The sequence below is a fragment of the Mustelus asterias genome, chromosome 4 (assembly GCF_964213995.1).
Source record: "Mustelus asterias chromosome 4, sMusAst1.hap1.1, whole genome shotgun sequence".
NCBI classification, from domain to species: Eukaryota; Metazoa; Chordata; class Chondrichthyes; order Carcharhiniformes; family Triakidae; genus Mustelus; species Mustelus asterias.
The window spans coordinates 147385567-147400457 of NC_135804.1; positions in this window are offsets into that span (position 1 = coordinate 147385567).

Genomic DNA, 14891 nt, shown 5'->3' on the forward strand with positions numbered 1-14891 from the left:
TGGTCAGCCAGCGACACCCATGTCCCACGAATTAATTTAAAAAAGCAGCCCAGCGCCAACACAAAGTTGTTAGTGGCAATCAAAGTTCTGTTGTTCAATGCAGAAAATAGATTCAGAATGCAGCTCAGAATTTTGCCAGCAACCTATGAGTGTACGGCCCATTATATGGGCTCCTGCAGTGTTATGGTGGGTTGTTAGCACTGATTAACTCAGCAATTTACTTATATGTATCACCTCATTAGTCAGGTCTGTGGCAGACCAATTTCCCATAAGGTTCACAGAAGCGTAGGTCTCTTATTTAAATGTAATAATGAGCCTTGTCAGGAGTGTGCTTTCGATGTCAGCGGAGAACCTTGATTCGTGATGGCAAGTGGTAATCTTTCAGAATGAAATGAACATTTGTATGCCACCTGTCAGATGAGATATAAGGATCAAATTTTCGCCAGGGCACATTTTGGAGTGAAATCCAATTTTCCTTCACATTCCTGACTTTGCACCATTTTCCTTCGGCCTTTTTGAGGGTCACGAATGCCCAGTTTTTCTAAATCTACAGCTGCCCCTGCTGAAGTCAAGGTTCCCATTTTGAATGGGGGACACAAATTGAGTTTCCTCCCACTCACCATTTTCATTCAGTGGTGTGATTTCCGAAAGCCACACCATGTTTGAGCATCTGTGAAGAAAATGGAAAGCCTACTGAGGAGTCTGGAACTGCTGAAAGGCAAGTTGTAAAATGTTTTGACACTTTCAGAGGTCACTATTTGATGTTGTATTATGATGTAGATGTGTTTTTAATGCAGTGATTCATCATAGGAATCTGTCCTGTAAAGGTAAGTTGACCCTTTCATTGGCTAGCATTGTGGAATTGTTCACATGCATTGAAGTACTTTTCAAATGGAGAAAGTACCACAATGTATTATAAATGTTTTTAAAAAGTCTGCTACTGTTATGTTTTTTGTGCTCTGATTTAATTGGCCTTGCAGATCTGGCTGTTTAAAAAATAAACAATGCTTTGGAAAGTAGAATAAAATGGTCTGCACCTGTCCCATCCATTGATTGACAGGTACCCTGCTTTGAAATGGAAATGTAGATCTGGGTCAGTGGAACTGGAAGCTTTTGTTATGATAGTTGTCCCTTTATGAATGCTTGTCTGGTTTTCAAAAGCTTCACCTTAGCAGATAGTCTTATTTATCCAAGGACTCTTGAAGTTTATAAAGCCTATAATAACAAAATATGGCTTTGATATTGTTCTTGTTTCCTTCCAAACTTTAGAGGCACTTAAAGGATTATAATGCTTTTCCCTTAGGTTTAAGGTCCAGTATCCAATTGTGAGTATGGATGCCTAGGACCAGTGAGGCTAGGAATAGGGAGATAGTACAATTGAACGCTTGGCTAAAGGACTGGTCCGGGAGGGAGAGCTTCATATTCCTGGATCACTGGGAAGTTTTCAAGAGAGGATGGCACCTGTACAAGAAGGATGGGTCACAACTAAATTGGAAGGGCACGAATATCCTGGCTGGGAGTTTTGCTAGTGCAGTTCGGGTGGGTTTAAACTAATATGGCAGGGGGGTGGGGATCAAAAAATTATGTCTACAAGTGTAGAGGCTGGGGAGGAGCTTGGGGCCAGGACAAGGCTGGCAAAGAAGAAGAGCACTCTGGGGGAGGATGACCTCACTGGGCCTGGAGGTCTGGAGTGCATCTACTTCAATGCAAGGAACGTACCAGGTAAGACAGACGAACTTAGGGCCTTAATGCTTACGAGGAATTTGGAGACTTGGTTGAACGAGGGACAGGACTGGTAGCTGAATATTCCGGGGTACAAGTGTTTTAGGTGAGACAGAGGAGGGGCCAAAAGAGGTGGGGGAGGAGCAGTATTAGTTCGAGAGCATATTACAGCGGTGCAGAGGGAGGACAATTCAGAGGGGTCATGTAACGAGTCACTGTGGGTGGAGCTCAGAAACAGGAAGGGCGCAGTCACTATGTTGGGGGTATACTACAGGCCCCCCAACAGCCCAAGGGAAGTGGAAGAATGGATATGTCAGGAGATAATGGATAGGTGCAGGAAAAATAGGGTTGTTGTAGTGGGAGACTTCAATTTCCCTGGTATAGACTGGAAATCGCGTAGGGGTGGGAGTCTGAATGGGGAGGAATTTGTAAAATGCATACAGGAAGGTTCTTTGGAACAATATGTAGATCGCCCGACTAGAGAGGGGACTATACTGGACCTAGTACTGGGGAATGAGCCCGGTCAGGTCTTCAAAGTTTCGGTAGGGGAACATGTGGCAAATAGTGACCACAATTCTGTTAGCTTTAGGATAGTGAAGGAAAAGGATGAGTGGTGTCCCAAGGGTAAGGTGTTGGATTGGGGGAGGGCTAACTTTAGTGGGATTAGGCAGAAATTGGCAGCTGTTCATTGGGAGAGGCTGTTTGAGGGTAAATCCACATCTGGCATGTGGGAGTCTTTTAAGGAACAGTTGTTAGGGCTGCAGGATAGGCATGTGCCTGTAAAAAAGAAGGATAGGAAGGGTAGGATTCGAGAACCGTGGATAACCAGGAAAATTGAGGGATTGGCCAAAAAGAAAAGAGAGGCGTATGTTAGGTCCAGGCAGCTAAACACGGAGGGAGCTCTGGAGGAATACAAAGAAAGTAGGAAAGAACTCAAACGAGGAATTAGAAGGGCAAAAAGGAGTCACGAAATGTCCTTGGCAGACAGGATTAAGGAGAATCCCAAGGCATTTTATTCATATGTTAGGAACAAAAGGGTTGTCAGGGAAAAAAATCGGACCTCTCAGGGACAAAAGTGGGGAATTATGCTTAGAGCCCAAAGAAGTTGGGGAGATCCTAAATGAATACTTTGCGTCGGTATTCACAAAGGAGAGGGATGTGTTGACTGGGAGTGTCTCGGAGGGGAGTGTTGACCTGTTAGAGAAAATCTCCATTACAAGGGAGGAAGTGTTAGGTTTTTTAGGGAATAGAAAGACTGACAAATCCCCAGGGCCTGATGGAATCTATCCAAGGCTGCTCAGGGAGACGAGAGATGAAATCGCTGGGCCTCTGACGCAAATCTTTGTCTCGTCACTGGACACAGGTGAGGTCCCAGAGGATTGGAGGATAGCTAATGTGGTCCTGTTATTTAAGAAGGGTAAGAAGGATAACCCGGGAAATTATAGGCCGGTGAGCTTGACGTCCATGGTAGGGAAGTTGTTGGAGAGGATTCTTAGAGATAGGATGTATGCGCATTTAGAAAGGAATAAACTCATTAACGATAGTCAGCATGTTTTTGTGAGAGGGAAGTCATGCATCACTAACCTGGTGGAGTTTTTTGAAGAAGTGACTAGAATGGTTGACGAGGGAAGGGCCGTGGATGTAGTCTATATGGATTTTAGTAAAGCGTTTGACAAAGTCCCTCATGGTAGGTTGGTGCAAAAGGTTGGATCTCATGGGATAAAGGGGGAGGTGGCTAGATGGTGGAGAACTGGCTTGGTCACAGAAGACAGAGGGTGGTAGTGGAAGGGTCTTTTTCCGGCTGGATGCCTGTGACTAGTGGTGTTCCGCAGGGGTCTGTATTGGGACCTCTGCAGTTTGTGATTTATATAAACTATCTGGAAGAAGGTGTAACGGGGGTGATCAGTAAGTTTGCGGACGACACGAAAATGGCTGGACTTGCAGATAGTGAGGAATATTGTCAGAGGCTACAGAAGTATATAGATAGGCTGGAAATTTGGGCAAAGAAATGGCAGATGGAGTTCAATCCAGATAAATGCGAAGTGATGCATTTTGGTAGAACTAACGTAGGGGGGAGCTATACGATAAATGGCAGAACCATAAAGGGTGTAGATACGCAGAGGGACCAAGTCCACAGATCGTTGAAGGTGACATCACAGGTGGAGAAGGTAGTGAATAAGGCATATGGCATGCTTGCCTTTATAAGACGGGGCATAGAGTATAAAAGTTGGGGACTGTTGTTGCAGTTGTATCGAACGTTGGTTCGGCCGCATTTGGAATACTGTATCCAGTTCTGGTCGCCACACTACCAGAAGGACGTGAGGCTTTAGAGAGAGTGCAGAGGAGGTTTACCAGGATGTTGCCTGGTATGGAGGGGCTTAGTTATGAAGAGAGATTGGGTAAACTGAGGTTGTTCTCACTGGAAAGACGGAGGATGAGGGGTGACCTAATAGAGGTGTATAAAATTATGAAAGGCATAGATAGGGTGAACGGTGGGAAGCTTTTTCCCAGGTCGGTGGTTACGTTCACGAGGGGTCATAGGTTCAAGGTGAGGGGGGGGGAGGTTTAACACAGATATCAGAAGGACGTATTTTACACAGAGGGTGGTGGGGGCCTGGAATGCGCTGCCGGGCAAGGTGGTGGAGGCGGACACACTGGGAACGTTTAAGACTTATCTAGATAGCCACATGAACGGAGTGGGAATGGAGGGATACAAAAGAATGGTCTAGTTTGGACCAGGGAGCAGCGCGGGCTTGGAGGGCCGAAGGGCCTGTTCCTGTGCTGTATTGTTCTTTGTTCTTTGATTTAGCATTTTCTTAGCATTTAAAAGTCTAATATTTTTTTGAGTGATCTTAAAATAATTTACATTGCTTTAAATGGCTCCTGAGGACCGTACATAGTGCATATGAATGGCTATGGAGGGTACATGAGGGCACAGAGGTGGCCAGTGTGATTGAGGAGGCCTGCGGTGGCATGAGTATTAAGGTGATATGAGGGTGGTGGGGAGGCCTGGGGTGGCATAGGTTGGCATCAGGGTGGTGGGGGGGTGAAGTAGGGAGAGGTTTAGGGGGACTTTAAACAATGCTGGGAGCTGGGCTGCTGTGTTGGAGAACTGTGGCAGACCTTCTAACCAACTCACTTTGCACCCACACACTTCATGTATTCCATCACAGCTCGCAGCCTGAATCATATACGAAAAGATGAAAATCTCTCAAAGTCACAAATGAACCAGGTTTGCAATTTGCGAGCTGCTAAAGTGCGCAGGCCATGTTTTCCTCAGCCCAGACAAACATTCAACCTCTCGGTGACTCTGTAAAACAGGCACAGAGTCATCCCATTTCTGGGCAAAAATATATAAACACAGAAATGCACCATCAGTTGCTTCTGAAACAAATAAGATTTTTCTCAGTGCTAACAAGCCTACAGGCACTTCGACCACACTTGGCACGGTGGCACAGTGGTTAGCACTGCTGCCTCACAGCGCCAGGGACCCGGGTTCGATTTCCGCCTCGGCTCACTGTCTGTGTGGAGTTTGCACGTTCTCCCCGTGTCCGTGAGGGTTTCCTCCGGGTGCTCTGGTTTCCTCCCACAGTCCGAAAGACATGTTGGTTAGGTACATTGGCTATGCTAAGTTCTCCCTCAGTGCACCCCAACAGGCGACTAGGGGATTTTCACAGTAACTTCATTGCAGTGTTAATGTAAGCCTACTTGTGACACTAATGAATAAAATTTAAACTTTTAAGATGAGCTTCATTGTCCAATTTCAGAAATAAAGACATCCTCTATTCTCTCTGCTCAACTTTCATCCAAGCTACTGAGTCACAGTTAGATTCTATATCATGGGGATCTTAAGGCATAGTTTTTACCTTCTCAGATAAAGATCAAATGTGCAGAGGCGAACTGGGAGAGGAAACTCATCACTGCCAAACACTGTAACCACATGTGGAAGTTATGCAATGCTGAGGAATCCTGGGGTCTGACTTCTCCTTACTTTCTAGAATTGGAACACTGTCGTTCTCTTCAAGATCATAAATTTGCTGCATCATTACATGTGATATATGGTCATATAATCATAGGAGATTCACAAACTAGGAGGAAACAAGTAACCACAATTTCTTAATGTTGTTTAAAATTACCAAAAGGAATTTTTTCTTTGACTCATTGCAACATGTGGACTAGTGATAATGAGCTGTATAGAAATGACCCCACCAACACACCACGTTTCAGAGCCCGTTATTAACAACAGGAAACATTAAACATTTTGGGTTGGTTCCATTTTCTTTTTACTTTTGCTGAAAAATTGCTCTCAACTGAGTCCAGGCTGGGACAAAAAAAGCGAGGTCACCCAAAAATACACAAGCAATTTAACACACACACAAGAAACGACCTGGAAAGAGCTAAGATATGGATCAGGGAATGGTTAAAAAGGCAGAAGTAATGTGTGCAGCAGCTGAAAGGAGGAAAATGAAAGAAATAAAAGACACATAAGGGACACCAAGATTTGATTAGAGTTAAAAGCAGATAAGTAAATGGAATGAAAACTAGTCAACACTAAGGATGCCCCACATGACCGTTCTAAAGGTGGGTAGGAATAGGGGGTAACATGTCCTCGGAGGCAGAAGTCCCTTCACCAAACACCCTTTATTTATAAGCCTGACAACAGCATACTCCAGGACTACTTGCTCAGGGATGCGCTCAAGCTTGGGGCAGCCGCCGCCAAGGCACAATGGGGAAAGGCCACCATGTAAAGCGTCTCAACCGAGGCAGACCGAGGGCCCGGTAACTGCAGAACACCCTCAGCCTGTGTAACTGTGTGCCAATCTGAAAAATAACGGCACACAGAAAACTCTGATGTATGTACATAGTTTTAGAACATAGAACATAGAACAGTACAGCACAGAACAGGCCCTTCGGCCCACGATGTTGTGCCGACCTTCATCTGAAACCAAGATCAAGCTATCCCACTCCCTACCATCCTGGTGTGCTCCATGTGCCTATCCAATAACCGCTTAAATGTTCCTAAAGTGTCTGACTCCACTATCACTGCAGGCAGTCCATTCCACACCCCAACCACTCTCTGCGTGAAGAACCTACCTCTGATATCCTTCCTATATCTCCCACCATGAACCCTATAGTTATGCCCCCTCGTAATAGCTCCATCCACCCGAGGAAATAGTCTTTGAACGTTCACTCGATCTATCCCCTTCATCATTTTATAAACCTCTATTAAGTCTCCCCTCAATCTCCTCCGCTCCAGAGAGAACAGCCCCAGCTCCCTCAACCTTTCCTCATAAGACCGACACTCCAAACCAGGCAGCATCCTGGTAAATCTCCTCTGCACTCTTTCCAGCGCTTCCACATCCTTCTTATAGTGAGGTGACCAGAACTGCACGCAATATTCCAAATGCGGTCTCACCAAGGTCCTGTACAGTTGCAGCATAACCCCACGGCTCTTAAACTCCAACCCCCTGTTAATAAAAGCTAACACACTATATGCCTTCTTCACAGCTCTATCCACTTGAGTGGCAACCTTTAGAGATCTGTGGATATGGACCCCAAGATCTCTCTGTTCCTCCACAGTCTTCAGAACCCTACCTTTGACCCTGTAATCCACATTTAAATTAGTCCTACCAAAATGAATCACCTCACATTTATCAGGGTTAAACTCCATTTGCCATTTTTCAGCCCAGCTTTGCATCCTATCTATGTCTCTTTGCAGCCTACAACACCCCTCCACCTCATCCACTACTCCACCAATCTTGGTGTCATCAGCAAATTTACTGATCCACCCTTCAGCCCCCTCCTCTAAGTCATTAATAAAAATCACAAAGAGCAGAGGACCAAGCACCGATCCCTGCGGCACTCCGCTAGCAACCTGCCTCCAGTCCGAAAATTTTCCATCCACCACCACCCTCTGTCTTCGATCAGACAGCCAGTTACCTATCCAATCGGCCAACTTTCCCTCTATCCCACACCTCCTTACTTTCATCATAAGCCGACCATGGGGGACCTTATCAAACGCCTTACTAAAATCCATGTATATGACATCAACCGCCCTACCTTCATCAACACACCTAGTTACCTCCTCAAAAAATTCTATCAAATTTGTGAGGCACGATTTGCCCTTCACAAATCCGTGCTGACTATCCCGGATTAATCCGCATCTTTCTAAATGGTCGTAAATCCCATCCCTAAGGACCTTTTCCATCAATTTACCAACCACCGAAGTCAGACTAACCGGTCTATAATTACCAGGGTCATTTCTATTCCCTTTCTTAAACAGAGGAACAACATTTGCCACTCTCCAGTCCTCTGGCACCATCCCCGTGGACAGCGAGGACCCAAAGATCAAAGCCAAAGGCTCTGCAATCTCATCCCTCGCCTCCCAAAGAATCCTAGGATACATTTCATCAGGCCCAGGGGACTTATCGACCTTCAGTTTATTCAAAACTGCCAATACATCCTCCCTCCGAACATCTATTTCCTCCAGCCTATTAGCCTGTAACACCTTCTCTTCCTGAAAAACATGGCCCCTCTCCTTGGTGAACACTGAAGAAAAGTATTCATTCATCACCTCGCCTATTTCTACTGATTCCATACACAAGTTCCCACCAAGTAATGAAATGTAATGAATGTAATGTTTTGTAAATAAGCACTGTATTGTAGGGTTAAAATGATTCATTTTTTGCACTGTTTGTAACTTTTGGATCTGTCATTTGCAATGTCTTATTTGAGAGTTTTTCTTTATGAATAAAGTATATTTTTGAAATAAAAAAAAACAGCAGACAGAGTGTTTACAGTTAGCAGTCTACACTCGGAGCCCCAGAGAAACTGACACTCCTGGTTAAATACAAAGCACGAGGCTCTCTGATTGGCCATTAATTTGGCTTTTAATTAGGGAGTTCATATTCTAACAGGCCCACCTCAATAACCTGAATAATGTCGTTACAGGGGTTAGGGGGTCCCCAGCATTAGAACAAACCCACTCATTTCCTCCATTCCTAAAATGATCCAACAGGTTTTTGTGTTGGAATTATGGGTTCAAATACCAGTCTTTCTCAGCCATCAGATCAGCCTCGTGCAGTGAAGAAGGACGCATTGAATTCCTTCCTGCGAGAGCTGGACCAGACTCAGGTTGGCATGGCCATTATCTCCTACAAAAGGTGAGGAATTCAGAGCCAGGAAATGTTCCCAGCAGCAGAACCGCGAGGGTGGGGGTGGGGTGGGGGTGGGGGTGTGGTTGGGGTGGGGGTGGGGGTGGGGTTGGGGTTGGGGGTGGGGTTGTGGTGGGGGTGGGGGTGTGGTTGGGGTGGGGGTGGGGTTGGGGTTGGGGGTGGTGTTGTGGTGGGGGTGGGGGGGGTGGGGGTGGGGGGGTGGGGGTGGTGTTGGGGGGGTGAGGGTGGGGTTGGGGGTGGTGGGGAGGTGGGGGGGTGGGGGTGGGGGTGGTGGGGCGGGTGGGGGTGGTGGGGGGGTGGGGTGGGGGGGTGGGGGGGTGGGGGGTTGGGGGTGGGGGGGTGGGGTTGGGGGTGAGGGGTGGTGGGTGGTGGGGGTGGGGGGGGTGGGGGTGGGGGGGTTGCGGTGGGCGGGGGGGGTGGGGGTGGGGGGGTGGGGGTGGGTGGGGGGGTGGGGGTGGGCTGGGGGGGTGGGGGTGGGCGGGGGGGGTGGGCGGGGGGGTGGGGATGGGCGGGGGGTGGCCGGGGGGGTGTGGGTGGGCGTGGGGGGGGGTGTGGGGGCGGGGGGGTGGGGGTGGGGGTGAGGGGGTTGGGGGTGGGGGGGTGGGGGGGTGGGGATGGGGGGGTGGAGGGATGGGGATGGGGGGTGGAGGGATGGGGATGGGGGGTGGGGGGATGGGGATGGGGGGGTGGGGGGATGGGGATGGGGGGATGGGGATGGGGGGGATGGGGATGGTGGGGGGATGGGGATGGGGATGGGGGGGGATGGGGAGGGTGGGGGGTGGGAATGGAGAGGGTAGAGGGTGGGGGTGGGGATGGAGAGGGTGGGGGGTGGGGATGGGGAAGGTGGGGGGTGGGGATGGGGAAGGTGGGGGCGTGGGGATGGGGAGGGTGGGGGGGTGGGGATGGGGAGAGTGGTGGGGTGGGGAGGGTGGGGGGGGTGGGGTTGGGGAGAGTGGGGGGGTGGGGAGGCTGGGGGTGGGGTGGGGGGTGGGGATGGGGTGGGGTGGTTGGGATGGGGTGGGGGGGGTGGATTGATGGGGTGGGGGGGTGGGATGGGTTGGGGGGATGGGGTGGGGGGATGGGGAGGCGGGGGGGGATGGGGAGGCGGGGGGGGATGGGGAGACGGGGGGGGATGGGGAGGCGGGGCGGGGGATGGGGAGACGGGGGGGAATGGCGAGACGGGGGGATGGTGAGGCGGGGGGGGATGGGGAGGCGGGGGGGATGGGGAGGCGGGGGGGATGGGGAGGCAGGGGGAGGATGGGGGGTGATGGGGAGGCGGGGGGAGGATGGGGAGCCGGGGGGGGGGGTGGAGAGGGGGTGAGTGGGGAGGGGGGGGGTGGGCGGGGGGGGTGGGCGGGGGGGCGGTGGGCGGTGGGGGGCGGGGAGGCGGGGTGGGGAGGGGGGGTGGGGAGGCGGGGGGGTGGGGAGGCGGGGGGGTGGGGAGGCAGGGGGGTGGGGAGGCGGTGGGGGAGGTGGGGAGGCGGTGGGGGGGGTGGGGAGGCGGTGGGGGGGGTGGGGAGGCGGTGGGGGGGGTTTGGGAAGGCGTTGGGGGGGGGTTTGGGGAGGCGGGGGTGGGGCTGTTCTTGGTGGCTGTCCCAGTGCAACTCCTCGCTATTTTCCAGACTCTCTCCCCCACCTCTGTCCTCAGCCCAGTAAAATTCAGCCAATATTTTCAGGTGGTGCGGAGTGTGTATATTGCAATACATGAGGTGTTGTAATTATATGAGACAAGTTATGTGTTTTAACCTGTCCGTCATTGTTTAATATTCATAATTTTTTTGTTGTTGTTTCCAGTCAATTTGGTTTAAGAGGAGTTATGCTTCCTGCCAGGTGAACCTACTGTAAAAGGAAGACGCCTGGGCAAGATGCTCTTTCGGAGAGTTGGTACAGACCCGATGTCCAAATGGCCTCCTTATGCACTGTAGGGATTTTATGGCAGCAATGGTTTTGAAAAACTACAGACTTGAGCAGCATACTTTGAGAGAACAGACAATCCCCAAAACACCTGTCTGGACCCCAACATCTCAACATGGCGGCTGTGAGTTAAAGACCCACCAAACCTTAGGGAGACGAGACAGGGCTGGCAAGAAAACAGATCTGTGAAGGGGTACAAAGGAAAAAAATGAGATGCACCAAGACATCAGAACATTGCAGAAGCAGCAGATACAAGCCGAGACACTGAGCCGCAGACCGGACAGCTGTGACCACAGGCATGTAGTAGCAAACAGTTCTTTGGAAGAAATAATTTCTAACTGTTGTACTTGTGCCATAAACAGCCAAGAACAAAAAGAACCACTACTGCCGACTACTTTTCCATCAAGGCCACGGGAGTGCCTGGGAATAGATTTATTTGAATTTAGGAGGAAAAGCACGGTGGCACAGTGGTCAGCACTGCTGCCTCACAGCGTCAGGGACCCGGGTTCAATTCCCACCTTGGGTCACTGTCTGTGTGGAGTTTGCACCTTCTCCCCATATCTACGTAGGTTTCCTCTGGGTGCTCTGGTTTCCTCCCACAGTCCAAAGATATATGGGTTAAGTGGATTGCCCATGCTAAATTGCCCCTGAGAGGGACTAGGTGGGGTAAATGGATGGTGTTATGGGAATAGGGCCTGGGTGGGATTGTGGTCGGTGCAGGCTCGATGGGCCGAATGGCCTCCTACTGCACTGTAGGGATTCTATGATTACTACTCACAGTGGATTGAAGTAAACAGATTGCATAGTATTACGGCAGAAATAGTCATCGAGAAGTTATGTGAGATATGGCATCCTGCTCATCTTAATGTCTGATGATGGGCCTCAATTTGTTAATGAGCTAATCCATAATTTCTCAAATGAATATTGCCTGTTCATGTAATAAGTTCACCTTGTTATCCACAAGCGAATGGAGAAGCTTGGAGAAGGGTATGAACTATCAAAGATTCAAAGACTTTAATTTAGCCCTTCAGAGTTATTTCCAGAGTTACTAATGAGTAGGAGATTGAGAACAAAGCTTCCACCTCTAGAACAAAAACACAAATCTAGTATCACCACAAATACCCAAGAGTGGGTGCAACAGCTTGAAGAAGAACAAAGAAGTAACTAGGCTCCGAACGTTAATCACCGGCATAGAGCACTTGCGTAACCAGTGCTGAAGTCCAGGGAGGGAGAGAGAGACCAAGAGAAGGAAGGCTCAATCATTGAAAACACTCCACAACCAAGTTAGTGTAGGATTGAGACAGACCAGGATATCGTAAGGAGAAACCACAGTGCCTTATTATCCTTAGAAAGACAATAGAAACATTGGCTTACTACTTGGGTCCTGATAAAGAAGATTTACTACAAGCTGCAGAGCCACCCAAGAAAGGAACACTCACACTAATAAAATAGAGAGTATTTTCATTTTCAAAAGGAGATCAGAAAGACTAACCCTATGAACTCTGAGACTTTGTGGCGGGGGATATAGGAGGACGTAAGTATGATAGAGATAACTACTTGGTGGGAGATGTAGAGTAAAGGGCTAACCATCAGAAACATACATGATGCTAATGTACTAATGATGTCAGATCACTTGACAGAGAAATGAGAGCAATCTAGAAGGAGGAGAAACTCCAACATGACATAGAGGTCCAAATGTGTCAATACTTGCTGTAAATAAAGAGTAATAGTTTTGAGAAACTACAGACTCGAGCAAAATAGAGAACCCCCAATGCTCCTCTCTATACCCCGACTGTGCAACAAGACCACAAGAGGGTTGTAGCCTATGTTAACACCTTTGATGAAACAATCACATCTACCATGTGCAAATCCAGGGCCAGGAAAACAATATGGTGAGCAAAAGAAAAACATGAGGCGAGTTAGTTAATAAACTTACCAATACGGACACTGCATAATCTTGGATTTGCTTTACTCATGTTGGATTTTTAAAATTATTCAGAATTACAAGTGTCATCAGAACATGGAATCATAGCTGAACACTCTCCCGATTTCACCTGGAGGTTCGTACATGCATTCTTTTGAGAAGTGGTCAATGGATAGCAAACAGGTAGAGAATCACTGGTAATTTAGTCTTCATTGTAGTCCAGAGATTAGTTACTAAACCAAGAGGACAAGATTAACTTCACGATATTATGACAAAAGAGAAACTTCAATGCCAGATCCAAATTGTCAAGGTTTATTTTTCAAGCAGCTGGCACTGTCGATTAGCAGCAAATGCATAATTCCATCAGAAAGTCATATTCTAATGTACCACAGCCAGTGATTTTTTTCAACAATACCTTGCGACTTCCAAATTTGCAAGTGCATTGCTGGTGATTTCTAAAGGAGTTTCCAATATAACCGCAACATGAAAAGTCAAATAGCTAACTATTTTCCAGCACTTAAGCTGGTTAGCTGCCTTCTTGAATCGCTGCAGTCCATGTGGTGTTGCTACACCCATGGTTGCTGTGGGGAAGGGAGTTCCAGGATTATTGACCCAACAATGGTGAAGGAATGGCAATATATTTCCAAGTCAACATCGTGGGTCATGGAGGAGAATTTGCAGGTGGTGGTGTTCCCCTGCATCTGCTTCCCTTGTTTTTCTAGGTGATAGAGATTGCAGGTTTGCAAGGTGCTTTTGGAGGAACCTTGGTGACTTTCTGAAATGCACCTTGCAGATGGTACACTATACATTGGTGGTGGAAGGAGTGAATGTTTAAATTGGTAGATGGGGTGCAAACCAAGTGGGCTGCTTTGTCCTGGATGGTGTCCAGCTTCTTGCACGCTGCTGGAGTTGCACGCACCCAGGCAAGTGGAGAGTATTTGATCACACTCCTGACTCGTGCCTTGTAGATGGGGGACAGGCTTTGGGGAATCAGAAGATGGATTATATGAATTCCTAGCCTATGTCCTGCTTGTAGCCACAGTATGTGTATGGCTGGACCAGTTCAGTTTCTGGTTAATGGTAACTCCCCCGAGGAAGTTGATAGTGGGGGATTCAGTGATGGTAATGCCATTGAATGTCAAGGGGTGATGATTAGATTCTCTCTTGTTGGAGATGGTCATTGCCTGGCACTTGTGCTGCACAAATGTTACTTGCCACTTGCCAGCCCAGCTACAAGTCATAATATTGTCTGGGACTTGTGCATGTGGATACAAACTGCTTCCATATCTGAGGATTTTGTTCTGATCCATTGGTCATAGGATTGCTTATTTCTGTCTCTAACATGCTGTTTAGCATGAGTCAGTAGTCTTGTCACATACAGTGGAGTCCTGATACAGTGCAGCTCTGCCTACGCCCCATAACAGACTGTCCAGGTACAGTACAGCCCCACCAGTGCCCCACAACAGTTTCTCCAGGTACAATGCAGTTCCTGGTACAGCGCACCCAGTCCTGGTCTTGCCTGAGAGCATCAGGAATTGGAGCAGCAGGAAGAGATGGCAGGGCATGCTGTTTAGCATGGACGCAGTCCTGTGTTGCAGCTTCAAATTGTGCTAAACATTGTACATTCATCAGCAAATGTCGCTACTTCTGAGCTTGTGATGGAGGGAAGGTCATTGATGAAGCAGCTGAAGATGATTGGCCTATGCCACTCCACTGAGGAACTCCTGCAACAATTTCCTGGGGCTGAGGTAATTGGTATTTAACAAACAGAACCATCTTCCTTTGTGTTGGATATGGCTCCAACCAGAGGAAAATTTTCCCCCATTCCTATTGACTTCAATTTTGTTAAGGTTCCTTGGTGTCACACTCGGTCAAGTGCTGTCTTAATGTCAGGGGCAGTCACATTCACCTCACCTCTGGAATTCAGCTTTTTTCTCCATGTTTACACTAAGGTTATAATGAAGTCTGGAGCTGAGGGGCTTTGGCAGAACCCAAACTGAGTGTCGATGAGCGGATGCCACTACCCAGCACAGTCACCGAAACCTTCTGTCACTTTGCAGATGGTGGAGAGTGGACTGATTGTGTGGTAATTGGCTCGATTGGATTTGTCCTACCTTTTGTGGACATACCTGGTCAACTTTCCACATTGTCATGTT